The 13,416-nt window shown below is 43.7% G+C and overlaps 1 protein-coding gene across 1 annotated transcript in view; it reads left to right on the forward strand.

The window, feature by feature from the left end:
- Window positions 1–13,416, forward strand: part of LOC138259646 (homeobox protein otx5) — a 56,591-nt gene that overhangs the window by 13,891 nt on the left and 29,284 nt on the right. The window lies entirely within an intron of this gene.

Raw genomic sequence — 13,416 nt, forward strand, 5'->3', positions numbered from 1 at the left:
GCGATGTGGCTGTAAATGTATGATACATATACGCTGCCACTGAAATTATGCAGCAGGGGAGGACCAAATTACTCGACAGGGACGACTAAATTATGCGGTAACAAAAGGCAATTTATGTGGCATAATGCAGCACATCTTTTGATGGTATTACTTGATTCGTTTGGCATTTTCTCAAGGTAACACTGTCTGGGCAAATATCTCACTTGCTTAATGCCAGTTTAACATCAAAACACAGGTATAAGTAATTGAAAAATGACCAGTCATCTTTTGCGAAGCGCCTTCCACTGTACATGACCATGTTGCTACATTTTTTGTAGCTTTTGATCTGTTTGAGCTAGATACAATATTTTTGATAAAATAAGCGGGTTATGGAGCATATGATTGATTATGTGGCAAATGCGGAAAATCCAGAATTCTGAGGAAAATAGCAATGTCACAGAATCGTAGAATTTCAATGACCCTTATATGGTGGGTAAAAATATTGACAAAACAAGTTGAATGCTGTGAAAAGTGCTCTTCGTGGAATAAAGTGGGCGTGATCCATCACCTTTTAGGATTCTCAACCCAAAATCAAAGTGCTTGAATCTTTATCCAGGGGTGACATTTTTGTACACTGAGACTGAAAGGGTTTGTTATACACAGACTTCAACTGCATTCCTGACAGCCGGTGGGTGGGTCAGAGGGGGCAGTAAGCTCCTGAAAGCTCCTGCCATGTAGCAACTCCCATCTTTGAGCAGATCTAGACACAACACAAGTCAATTATCGTTTCCTCGGGGGGGGGGGGATATGTGGGTTTGAGGTATGTCCTCCGGTGGAAGCTACTGCAGACACTTCCTAAAGAGATATCACAAACTCAAGACGGTAGGAAGGGAAACCACTCGTGCTCTATCAGCTGCCCCAAAAAAGTTTTGAGTAAAAGACAGTCATGAATTAAGTATAAATATGGCTGTAATAAAAATGCACGTAAAATACAAAGCCAGGATAAGTCGAGCGTAGCTCCCTTAAGGGGACTTTCAGGATATAATATTGCAACACATCTCAGAAAAAAACAGGTGTCATCAAACAAAGGGACTTTTGCCAAAGGCTGTTAACAACATGTTGGTCTCCGGTAAGTAGATGGTCCGCCTCGGAAATGGGGGTAGCCAATGGCAACCTCCATGGGATTTTTTAAATATTGACAGAAGCTGGGGGGCAATGCTGGTGGCAAAGTGAACGTCTGCAAAACCTGGGTCCCACTGTGATGGGTTTGCGGTGGCTGAGGGGTTGGGCTGTGGGGGCACCAGGTTCCAGCATTCTAGCTGCAGTGTTGGGTTATTGCCTGTCTTCCTTCCTGGCCTCGTACAACTGACCTTGGCCCTATAGCTCCCTGGAATTGGATGTTGACTTGCTTTTCTTCCCCTTCTGGTCTTCAGGAGGAGATCAGTATTGTCACAAGGATGGGGTGAACTGGTCCACCTAAGAAAACAAGTTATCTGTTGATTCCCAGCTAGCCTTTGCAGTGGAGCAGTTTTCCCCAGCTTGAAGGAAGGACTACCTTTTGAGGGGATGGGGGTGAGGGAGGCTGGGAGGGTTGGGTTTGAAGGGACGGGATGGTCATTTAACCACCCACCCCTTTGATGGGGTAGACTCATGGTTGGTCACAATGCAAGTAGACACCTTGGCATCAGATGTTCAAAAGTCAGGTGAATTCTGGATGTAGCTTAAATTTTACACCAAGAAAGGGCAGTAGTACGGTGGTGACCAGGGAAGGTTGGGTAGGCCCTCCAGTGAGATGTAAGGAAAAAACAGCAACCTGTGTGAAAGCAATAGCTTGCAAATAAAAATAAACTTTTGACAATTTCAGTAGGCTCATTAGCTGCACTGCTCAGGTATTTTTATGTGTCATAGCACACTGTATTCAGGCCTCAAAATCAATGCCAAATGCATTGTATCCCCTCACACTGAGGGACAAATGGGTCCTACTACTAAGCAGACCCCTACATCATGTCAGAAATGACCCCGACCTCCAGGACCTCAACACCGTTTGGGGATGATCCTGGGCAACTGGCCATATTTTGGACCACTGGCACAGACTTCATCTCCCTCACACCCTGTGGACCACTGGAGAAGCACCTTCTGTAGGTCCTGATCAGCCAAGTAAATGCTCCCTGACCCTGGTGCCAGGAACTCTCGGAGACCCAGACCCTGGGTAAGGACAAACTATACAGAATGTGGTCTGTCTGTGGTATGGGAATGGTATCCCACTTGTATTCAAATCATGAATCTACCCTCCCCCAAAATACAACCTGCTCAATTAAATACAGAATTATAGATGGGTAGCAATGAATTACAGGGATGTTTTTCACCGAGGGGTTCTGAGTGACATCAAATAGACAATGCGGGAGAAGCTAGAGTTGTCCATAATGTAACTCAGAATGCCAAGGTGCAAAAAATCCCTGTAATTCTCTTTTAACCCATCTATATTTTATATTATGTATGCCTCCCCCTCCCAAATCACCTGTCCTTGCTTTCGACTGCTAAGCAGGGGTAGAGAAGTAATGAAGGTGTGATTCATAATGTGCTTTTATGGTTCTTTGACTTGAAATAAAGTTGATATGATGATTCATAACATGACCTCTCTTCTGTGACCCAAAAATGGAAAAAATATTTGACCTGCCATTCTCAAACAGCTCCCATCACATTCCCTGCCTTCATTCTGTCCCCTTCCACACACCTCAACCCCGTCAGCTGTACTTTCTGCTTTCAGTCGAAACAGCCAAGTAACTCTTCACTGATAAGCTCTGTGACAGCCCTACCAGCCTAGTCTGGAAGGCCTTTATGAGGTAACAGCAGTGGGTAGCAAGTTTTGTTTTCGACTGTTGCTACATCATAACAGTGAGTGACAAGATTTAGAATTTGGTGTGAACGATAGAGGATTACTATGGCAGTCATGCATAACAAAAACATTATCACCTCTGAAAAAATAAAATTAGGGATGGAAGGATGGAGTTTTCAGTAAAAAGTGGGCAAGAAGATCAATGCCGTGATGGCTACTGCTGGGGTCAGCATGCAGGAACAAAGAGGGCGAGTGACCCTGCTGCTGGGCTCACAAGCCTTCCATCCCATGGCAGTGTCCCATGTTCCCCCATGCCTGCCCATTTCCGCTTCCGGGAGGAAAATTCTTCTCCTTCCCCAGAACGCGAGGCCTGACAAAAAATTACGCTGTACCAATGCTGCCACAGTGCCACCCGCACCCACTCCTAGTCTCATTACCTCTCCATTTGGGGGTGTCAGTTCTTTTATTTCCCGCTGGCACGAAATTGATTTTCTACTGCAAATGAAACATGATCCTAGGTACTAGGTCAGACTAACCATTTGAGTATTTAATGATATTACATCCTGAACTGCTTTTAAAACCATTGATTTACTAACCAGTAGAATATTCTTGCTTTCCAAAATGCAGTATTAGCCCGTTTCAAAATAATAATAATAATTTAGTTGCAAGAACCCACCCATGTTACAAAAAGGTGTATGCATGATATTATTTAAAAAGCATTCATGATAAGCTCTGAACTATCCATAAAAAAACTCCTTGCACGATAAGCATTATGTAGCTTTGTGTGGCACAGCATCTGCTACTTTCAAGGCCTCAGGGTACTGTTGCAGGGTCTTGAATGGCAGGTGGTTGGCTATGGGTTTTCCCTTAGGCTGGTGTTCCATACAAGGTATGGGACTTGTACCCTTCCACAGAAACTATATGATAGCACTCATTGGGCCTCGTGTTTGAATTAACGTGTGTGTGTGTCAGTGTCTCCCTGTTAGAGTGTGTGAGGTACATCCATCTATCTAGGTGCACATCGGTATCACTTTATCAATGTCTCCCTATCAAAGCATGCCTTCATTAGCTCCCTGGTTCAGTAGCCATTTCTATGCCTTCTTTTCCTCGGGTCCATGGTTGATGAACTGCATGCCCCCATGTCAATGTCTTCCTCTGTGTGTGGCAGTCAGTGTCTCGCTGTCTCAGCAAGCATATCTGTGTATTGATATATACATAGACAAGTCCTCATTTTTGCCGGTAGAAAGTGCAACCATTTACACAACTAGAAGGTTCTACTCTTTGGATAATTGCCAAGATCTCCACCATGATGGATTAACCATCAATTTAGAAATCATGAGCCAATATGTCAAAGGCCAAAGACTCTATCAACAAAAATAAATTTGACATGCTCCCATCAGTAAACCAGAGACCCATTGTCCCAAAAGCCCTCCCGAGCAGTTGCTGTGCCATTGCATGGACTAAAACCACAGGTGAGGGACTGTAGTGAGACATGTTGACTGCAAACGAAGACAAAGATTGCACTCCATAAAACCAAAGCAAAGCAGTATCCCACCAAATGATGTCAGCCAGAATCAATGGAGAGAGGAGATCTTGCAGGTCTTGGAGTTGACAGACCATGAATTATACCAAAATGTTATGAGCACCCTTGTGGAGAAATATCACTTGACAAGGTATAAATGGTTCCTGCTCAATCTAGTCGTACAATAAGGGTTTCCAAGCATTGGACATCCAGTGAACAAAGACAAGCTGATTATCAATTAATCAATCAGTATTTGTAAAGCGTGGCTACTCACCCGTGAGGGTCTCTTTGTGCTTATCAACTAAAATGAAATAGGCACCAAGTTACAACTGGGTTGTTATCCGTAGCAGTTAACTAATTATAAAAAAAATACACGCTTCTAATCAGATGCAGTAGAAACTAGTTTCAACTGTCATCTGCAATTTCTACAAAGGGCTGGGACGTTGCAATCATTAGTGCCACAGGAGTGGTGGTACCAGGCCCACGGTTTTTAGGGGTACACTGCACCCCAGTTTCTAGTGTCTTTTATAACCCAAACCAGGGGGGCATTTCTTTGATTGTGTTAAAACCCACAGAAGTTTTGCTGCGCCACTGACCAGGAGACTCTCTTTGCTTCATAAAAAAAAACGCACAACCCCCCCCTAAAAATAGAGCAAATGTCAACAGGCAACTGGTATTCAAACTATATTTTGAGGGCTTAAGTTACTCAAATTGTAAGAAGCATCGCCCCTTCTGGCGCATAACACTTCACGTGACTTCAATAGAAATATCTTTGATAAGTAGACACTGGTTTTCTGAGTGGGTGAGGAAAAACATGTTTACATTAGCGAATACTGGCGACCAGTATGGCGCAGGGCCTCAACAAGCCTTTATCCTGGGCAGTGGGGGGTTACTGAAGCAGCGGGGAAGTGAAACAGGAATTTAACTCACTTCCCGACCTCTCGAGTTTAAATCTCTTCAAAAACCGGGTTAAGCTCATGCTTTCTCTGGGGCTTACAATGTTCTTTCACTCTCTTAGCTGATTTCAGCGCCTCCTCCCAGACTGTTTTTTTCTATTCCTCCTGCCTTTGTCCTTTGGCAAAAATCAAAATCTTTTGCTGGCTGTGTAAAGATATGTGTTGATGGTCAGAACAAGCTGGGTTTCGTGGTGTACTAGTGCAGCACCTGTGCCAAGAATGTACTCCGAGGAGGGCTTGGCAATGTTACAGGACATACTGCTATCCGAGATTATCGTGTAAACATAAAATCCAGGCATGTAAGGTTAATTCTTAAAACCCTAAAGTCCTCTGTGGCAGACACTGTGATCCACTGAAAGGCCTTAGGCTAAGACAAGATATGAATGCACGCCTTTAGAGTGCATCCCACCATGTGGCCGACCCCAAAAACAAGTCTTCGATGGAGCACAAGTGGTGCTCAGCAATGTGCACAGTGGCCTAGTGGGAAAGGCACGCAATGCAAAAGACTATTGGTGGATCACTGATGAGGACAGCTCACCTAAGGCCCAGCAGAAACTCGCTCTAACAGGAACACACATAAATAAAATGTTACGCAGACCTGCAGGTAATCCTAGGGTTGTGCTCGGACAGGAAATGGGCACGGGCACCAAAATTTGTGAATCAAATAGCTAAACAAGCATTGGCAGTGTCAATAGGTCTGACTTTAAATGAATGTTATATTGTAATGTGAAGGATTACAAATAGATTGCAGGAAAATGGGCATGTAGTTGTGTGGAAGCAAAGAACTATAGAATAATGTTGGTATAGGTCAGTGGTTCCCAACCTCTGGTACGGGGACCACTGAGGATCCTCGAAGCCTCCTCAGGGAGTATGTGACTGCTTAGAAAATTATTTTAACAGATTAATAATGTGTATATAAATAAAGTGGCTAAATGTACAATTGAACATTTTAAAACATACTGTAAATGTTCAGTAATTTGAAATTGAAGCTAGAAATTAAATTAGTATCTTCAGATTGATTAGTGGGAATAGTGCAGGTACATCAAATAGAATATATTGTGAAAGATGGGTGGCTTTAATTGAATTTAGAAAACCTCCAACCTTCCTATCAACATTATTATTTATATTTGTTTGCAAATTAAACAAGATGTGTTATCATTTGTGAATGTGTTTGATGAATGCTTGTTTCTTTTTTGTGTATTGTTTTGCGTTTCAGATCATTGACAATGTATAGGTTTCCAGTAATGACTTGGTGGGAGGTCCCCAGATTCCAATAATGGTTCAGTGAGGTCCCTATGCTCCAGTAGGGCTAAAGTGGGGGTCCGCAGAAGTCAAAAGGTTGGGAACCACAGGTATAGGTTAAAAGGTTAGGTGACAGTTGCTCTGGCAAGTCAGACCTAAAAACCATGCAGAGTAATGACTGCCTTCTTCAGATCTGTGCTGCTGCCAGAGAAAAACACCATAAATTATCTTGTTATATAAGGCACTTTAACAGCTCTACAATGTCATGTGTGTGCCCCTGAAAGATCTATCTCAGGCAGTAGGATAAATAAACAAAAATGATCACAGCTGTGTAGCGGGCAAGCACTCTGTTTTTTTTGGAAGCACACAACTTCTGCCCAACTTAAAACATGTACTCTTGGCTCCCAACATATGGGTGAAGGAAAAGCCCCTTTCCTGGTGATTTTCACATAATTGTTGGGCAACAGCGCAGCTGTCAAGCCAGACCATAAAAAGTGGCCCACATTTGCAAATGGGGACAGGTTTGAACCTGTAAAGACCTGCTGTATATGTGTTTTGTAAGGTATGGGAGACTGCATACCTTTGTGCTTGTTGCAAGAAATGTTTGTGGCAAAATCCTAGAAATAAACATAGAACATCAATGCTTTGATCAACGGCTCGAGGAATTGAATGGGCATTTAAGGGGTAGTCCTTGACTGCTTAAGCTCTTATCTGACAAACTGTTTACAAGTAGTGAGCATTAGGAGCTCTGTCTTTATTCATGTCACCCTGCAAGAAGTGGTTCATAAAGGCTTGATCCACTCATCAACCCTACTTAGCCTTTCTCTTGAGCCACACTGTGAAACCCATAGAAACTCTGGGATCCTCTTTCAACTCGATGGTGAGGATGCCCAGGTCCAATTGAACGTCTTTTTTTTCTCCAAAAAACATTACCTTTCTCTCCAACATCTCGCCAAAAATTCAACCATGGAGGTCAACTAACCACCTTAAATTTAACCCTGAAAAACCAAAATGTATTTTTATACCGCAGAAGAAATCCACTATATCTATACAAAAATGGAGAAAGTGCCTCTCGGCACAGGAATGCCAACCATCTGTTGTTCAGTACACTAAGGGCCTGATTCTAACTTTGGAGGACGGTGTTAAACCGTCCCAAAAGTGGCGGATATACCACCTACCGTATTACGAGTTCCATAGGATATAATGGACTCGTAATACGGTAGGTGGTATATCCGCCACTTTTGGGACGGTTTAACACCGTCCTCCAAAGTTAGAATCAGGCCCTAAGTCACTTAACTTCATGCTCGACAATGAGCTTAACCGTCCTGAGTCAAATCTTGGCCATGGCCAAGACGATCAGGTTCCAAATAATGGTACTTTGGAGGATCAGGCAGCTCATTTCAGACCAGGAGCTAAGGTCAGTTGTTCAGACTAGACTACGGGTACTCATTCCTTTCAGGCATCCTCAAGCACACTTAGGCCCACTCAGAGCAGTTCTACATGAAGCGGCCTGCTTCCTTAGTGAACACAAGACATTTAACCACATCACAACTAGCCTGCTATCCCTCCAATGGCTTCCTTTCGAAAAGAGAGCACAATTTAAAACTGCCTGCAGCACACAAAAGGCCCAGCCTTCCTCTTCACCCATCTACATAACTGTGGGATCAAGAAGCTCACAATCCCTTTTCCTGTAGCCTCCCACCTTCAATTGAGAATGATACATGAACCAATTTTTCTCAGGAAGTGCTACAAAACTTTTGTACGCCCTCCCGCCTACTCTCCATAGGACCCCATGTCATGCACCATTTAAAAAGAAACTTAAGACTCTTCCCTCTGAAAGATATTTGGAGTAAATCAATGACTCCCCATATAGTCTTGAATATTTGTTTTTCATTTTCCCTGCACAGTATCTCACATATTCGCTCACATTGGTTGTAGGTAAATGTATTCTTGGAAAGCACTTTTATGCCCATGGACCATGCAAACGCTATATAAATGTACAAAAATAAATATAAATACAATTGGTGATCAGCCCAGGTTCCAGATTTCCTTATATGCCACTTCCACCATCAGGAACCATGGAAAGTGCAGCCCTGAAGGTGAAGGACACTGAGGTCACCTCACCCAGGACCTAACTGAAGCACTGAGTGAAAACGTCACATGGACAAAATGGTACATGCAGTCAAGGAGAGGCTTGCGTGGTTGCACGGGCATATATACCAATACGCCAGAAATTAATCTCATGACGCATCAGTTTTACGTATTGTGTGGAAAGTGTTGAAGGGTCATTTTCTCACCTCGCGTATGGATTGTTAACAATGTTACAGATGGACATAGAAGGGCAGACATGAGATGGAAGTTAACATGTGAAAATATAAGACGGTTATGTGCACAGAGGGCAGATATGGACGGAATACGGGAGCTGACAATAGAGGCCAGACACGGATACGAAAGGCAAGAGATGGACAAAGAGAGGACATATAGTCTCAAAATGGAAGACTTTGGACATATGTGGACATAAAACCTCCATATTAACACAGAAGGACTAATACGGAAATAGACTATAAGATAAGTAATAAGGCAGCCATGTTCTTGGCCATGAAATGTAGACGATCCAGGGTAACGTTAACTCACAGGTGTCTCTAAAAGGTGACCCCGTTACACAGAGGTGAGGGTGGAGTGTCCCAAGGAATACGAAGACGCGCAGGAAGCCGCCTACGAATCCCTGGGATATTATACGGTCTCAAACAGGGGGATTTAAAGGGCATGGCATAGTCAAGGCGTGTTTCCCTTTAAAGGTGCAGCACGATGGGCCCTCGAGGACGCTCCTGGTCTCGGAATGCAGCACCGCCTCGAGGCCCTGCAGATTCGCTGTCTGAGGTGTCAGAGTTAATTGGATCCCTTCACACTCGCCGCCCTCTGCCTGGACCGCGACTGAACCAGGCCTACTGCTGGGGTTTAAACTCCTGCAGCCCAGGGTCCCTGCTCCTGAAACTGAGATATCCTGTAATAACCAACGTTTTATATCTCCGCACAATCAGAGAAACCGTTAAAAGCACCAGCATCGGTTCAACTGACTGGGGCATAGCTTCCAGTGATGCAGCAGGCGCAATGGCACCGGGTTCCTCTGAAGCGGATTGTTGCTGGATTTCACCGTTCAAACAACGGCCAAGCGGCCCATTTCCTCCCCTGCATTAGGGCACATGACATACTACTGCGCTTCAGGCTCGTCCCAGGAGAACTATAAACCTGAAGTCCATTGAGTCCTGTTACATGAAGAACAGCCGTTTGAAGGGGCATTTGAACAAGACAAAAACTTTATAAATTGAATTCAATAAAACAAAGCTAAATGATAAAAGAAATGTTCACATGCCTCTTAATTCCTGAGCTGCGTCGTGTTGGCGCCGTTCATAATAAATGTTACTATTAGTCGCTTAACAGTAGTACCAAGCCTTTCGACCTTAGAGTGATGAAACTCTCACCTGGCCTCCTGATTAGAATTATTGACCTACAGATACATCCAGATGTAAACAGCAGGTCCTTAAGTCACTGTAATTAAACAGACTTTGGAATTGGAATACAAGACATTGTGCTTTCGGTTGGATGGGTAAGCGACATCTTTATTCGAGGATTCTCTGCGCCACATCTTTGTGTGACCCTGAGCAAGTCATTTGCTAGCTCTCGTGTCTCAAATTTTGTATGCATATACCCAAAACCCGCAAGCTCTTAAAACGACTCGAATGCTTTGTGAAGACATTATCTTTTTCCTAAACAGTTTCTGTGTAATACCTACATTTCCATTGTAACTACACAGGTTTTGTCCTAAACCCATGCTCAAGCATTCCTGACTTTTTCTTGTACTGAAATCCGACCATATGAATTTAATATTTTCCTTCCTTGTGTTTTTTAAATGCACAAAAAAAATGTAATATGCTCGAACTATAGCGTGTGCTACATTTTAATTGTAACAGAGGTTCTTATTTGCCATAGCTGAACACCGCCCGGCCTCTCGCAGACACGCTTTTGACAGGCTGTGAAGTTAAGAGAATAGGCGGGTTTAAATGCGCCTTTCGATGCCCATGTGGCTGTCTGGCATATGAGAGCACGCGGCATTCTGCGGCCCGGAAGAGAATGCGTCCACTGAGGGGGAAACAATGGCTGTAATTGGCTCTGAGGAGGTCTATTGTGGCCATTAGCCCCGGAGTCTGAACACACAATCCAATCCATTCCACTTGATTACAAGCCAGTGATAACATCGCCCGTTTAAGGGTGGGGGGAAGAGGGGGGTTACTGGTGCAATGCCACCTGTTCAGCGCAGCGCCAGTAGGCAGGAGCCTTCCATATGCTGCCTGTTTAATGACTGCGCTGGTTGAGGAGCGCCACGCGCTACCCTGTTTTTCGTACGTCACCGTTTTAAAAAATGCACGCATAACAGCTTCACCTGTTTGCGTCCCACGATTTGTGGTGGCACGCGGCAGTGGGCGTGTTGATTGGCCCGGCACTACAGCAAGTGTACACCGCAGGTGGCAAAAAGGCGACGAAGATTCTTGGGGTCGAGGTAACATGCAAGGCGCGCGAGCTGAGCTGCGAACTGCTTAACGCAGTCTCCAAGCATGAGGGGGGAAACCCAGGAGTAGCCCGGGGAGGCGGGGTGGTGTCACAGCTCCTAACAAATGTATCCGCTTGTAAATAGTTGGGCACGGGTGCCTTCCGTCGGGTATGGTGAGGTGTATGTAGGATGTCATCAGGAATGGTTACATACAGACAAAAAGCATGCATTATTATCTTTCTGTTTTGAAATACCTCGAAAGTGTTGGTTATTTTACAGCATATTGTGTTTTCTCTCAGTACTCCAACCAATCCACATTCCTCTAGCTTTCACTGCCCCCCTGACCCACCACTTCCAGCTTGTGGTATAATGATTTTTACCATGCCACCCTGATTTTTGGAAAATGTGAAGCTCACCCGCTCACCCCCCACCCTGGTTTTACTGACCAAGCTACGCCCCTGGGGCAGACAGGAACCGTTCATATCCTCCTGATTTTTTCTACAGTTTTATATAGTGCGCAACTCGACCCAAAGGCGTAGCACTTTGGAGCACTTTAGTGAGCACCAGTCACCCTACACAAGTTCACATTTTTTTGTTTTTTTTCAGTCCTGTCGTGATTACGTGATGCGTCAGATATCGAGCCCCCGAGCAGACTCGAACCTGGTGCCCCAGTTCCAAAGTGGCAGCTCTGGATGTAATACCACACCATCCCATTCCAGTAGTGTAACAATGATGCCAGGGATCCTGGGGCAAGGAAGGAAAATTGTCCCTTTGACAGCTTCAGGGATCAAAGAGCCCTGTAGGACTGCGTCCCCGTGTCACTGCACCTGCTGCACCAATGGAAGATACCTCCCCGGCTCAGGTCGTGGTTCTGCAATCAGCCGATGACTTTAAAGTCCACACATACAGATTCTGACCTTTTCTGAGACATTTGTATAGGTTCCTAAATCTACTGGGGAGGAAACAGTGCAAAAATATAAATAATGAGAAATTTATGGACAATGAGCCCAATTATGATGCGACAGAACACACATTATAATATCTCAAGAAACCCATTGTAAAATCGATAGATACATTTTGAAATCTTCAAAGATCTTCAGAAATACCGAGAATGTAAAATAGGTTAACACAATTTGTAACATTTCGAAACTCACATTTCTAACAATATAATAAGATGTCCCATAAGCAGAATGTAAAATGTCCAGACAAATACTGTAGAATATTGGAAGAGGAAATCTGAAATATACAGTTCCCCATTCTGAAATACACAGATTTCAAAAGCTCTATACATAATACAAATTCTCCAGAGACAGTCCATAAAATCTCGCGATACGCATTTTGGAATCTCTTGGCAAAAGCACAACTCCCGAAATCTCTATATACAGACTGTAAATTTAAATACCCGGATTGTTTTCGCTCCTGGCACATACTCTGAAGTTTGCAGCCACAGATACAGACGGGGAGGTCTCTAACCACAGATTAAATTTAAGATTTAGGCTTCAGGCACAAAATACACACGTAACCTCTCTAGAATCAGTCTTATGCGGAAATGGGATCTTTAGAAACAGCTTCAGACATGACTAGGCACAAAGATGAAAACCCTGGAAGATCCAGATTCCAATCCCTCCAAAAAACATAGAAGTGAATATTTGACATATCTAGACGCAGATGCTGAAATGTCCCTATCCAAGGAGATGTGAATTCTGAAATCTCCAGAACCAGGCACACAGACACATTCTGAAATACCAACATGCGGGTTCAACATATCCCCAAATCAGACTCAGATAGAGAGCCTTGGGAGTCTAGAAATAGAGTCTGCAATTTCCAGATAGAAACACGGAAATTCTTCAAAAGCTGGATGCAGATTTTGAAATCACCCGACCCAGGTACTCGAAGACAGATTTTAAGGGTAGACTCTGGAATCGTATTCTTACAAATACACATTCTGAAATCCTAGCATGCTTACATATAGACAGATTGTGGAAAATCTAGAAGTAGATATTGAAATCTCAACACCAGGCACACAATTGCAAATTGTAAAATCCCTACACGTAGCCTCAAATCTCGACCCCAGACACAACATCTGAAACATCTACATGCAGGTACTGAAATTAACAGATCCGAATTCTGGAAAGTCTAGAAGCAGATTTCGTGATTTCCAGACAAACAGATTCTAAAATTTCGAGGCGCAAATTCTGAAATCCACAGTCCTTGAACATCTAAAATAGATTCCGTGATCTTCAAACACATGTAGATAGTGAGATATTGAAAGGCAGATTCTGAAATTCCAGATACTCTTGCATATCTTTATTGTGAAATCGTCATATTTAGC

The sequence above is a fragment of the Pleurodeles waltl genome, chromosome 9 (genome assembly GCF_031143425.1).
Source record: "Pleurodeles waltl isolate 20211129_DDA chromosome 9, aPleWal1.hap1.20221129, whole genome shotgun sequence".
NCBI classification, from domain to species: Eukaryota; Metazoa; Chordata; class Amphibia; order Caudata; family Salamandridae; genus Pleurodeles; species Pleurodeles waltl.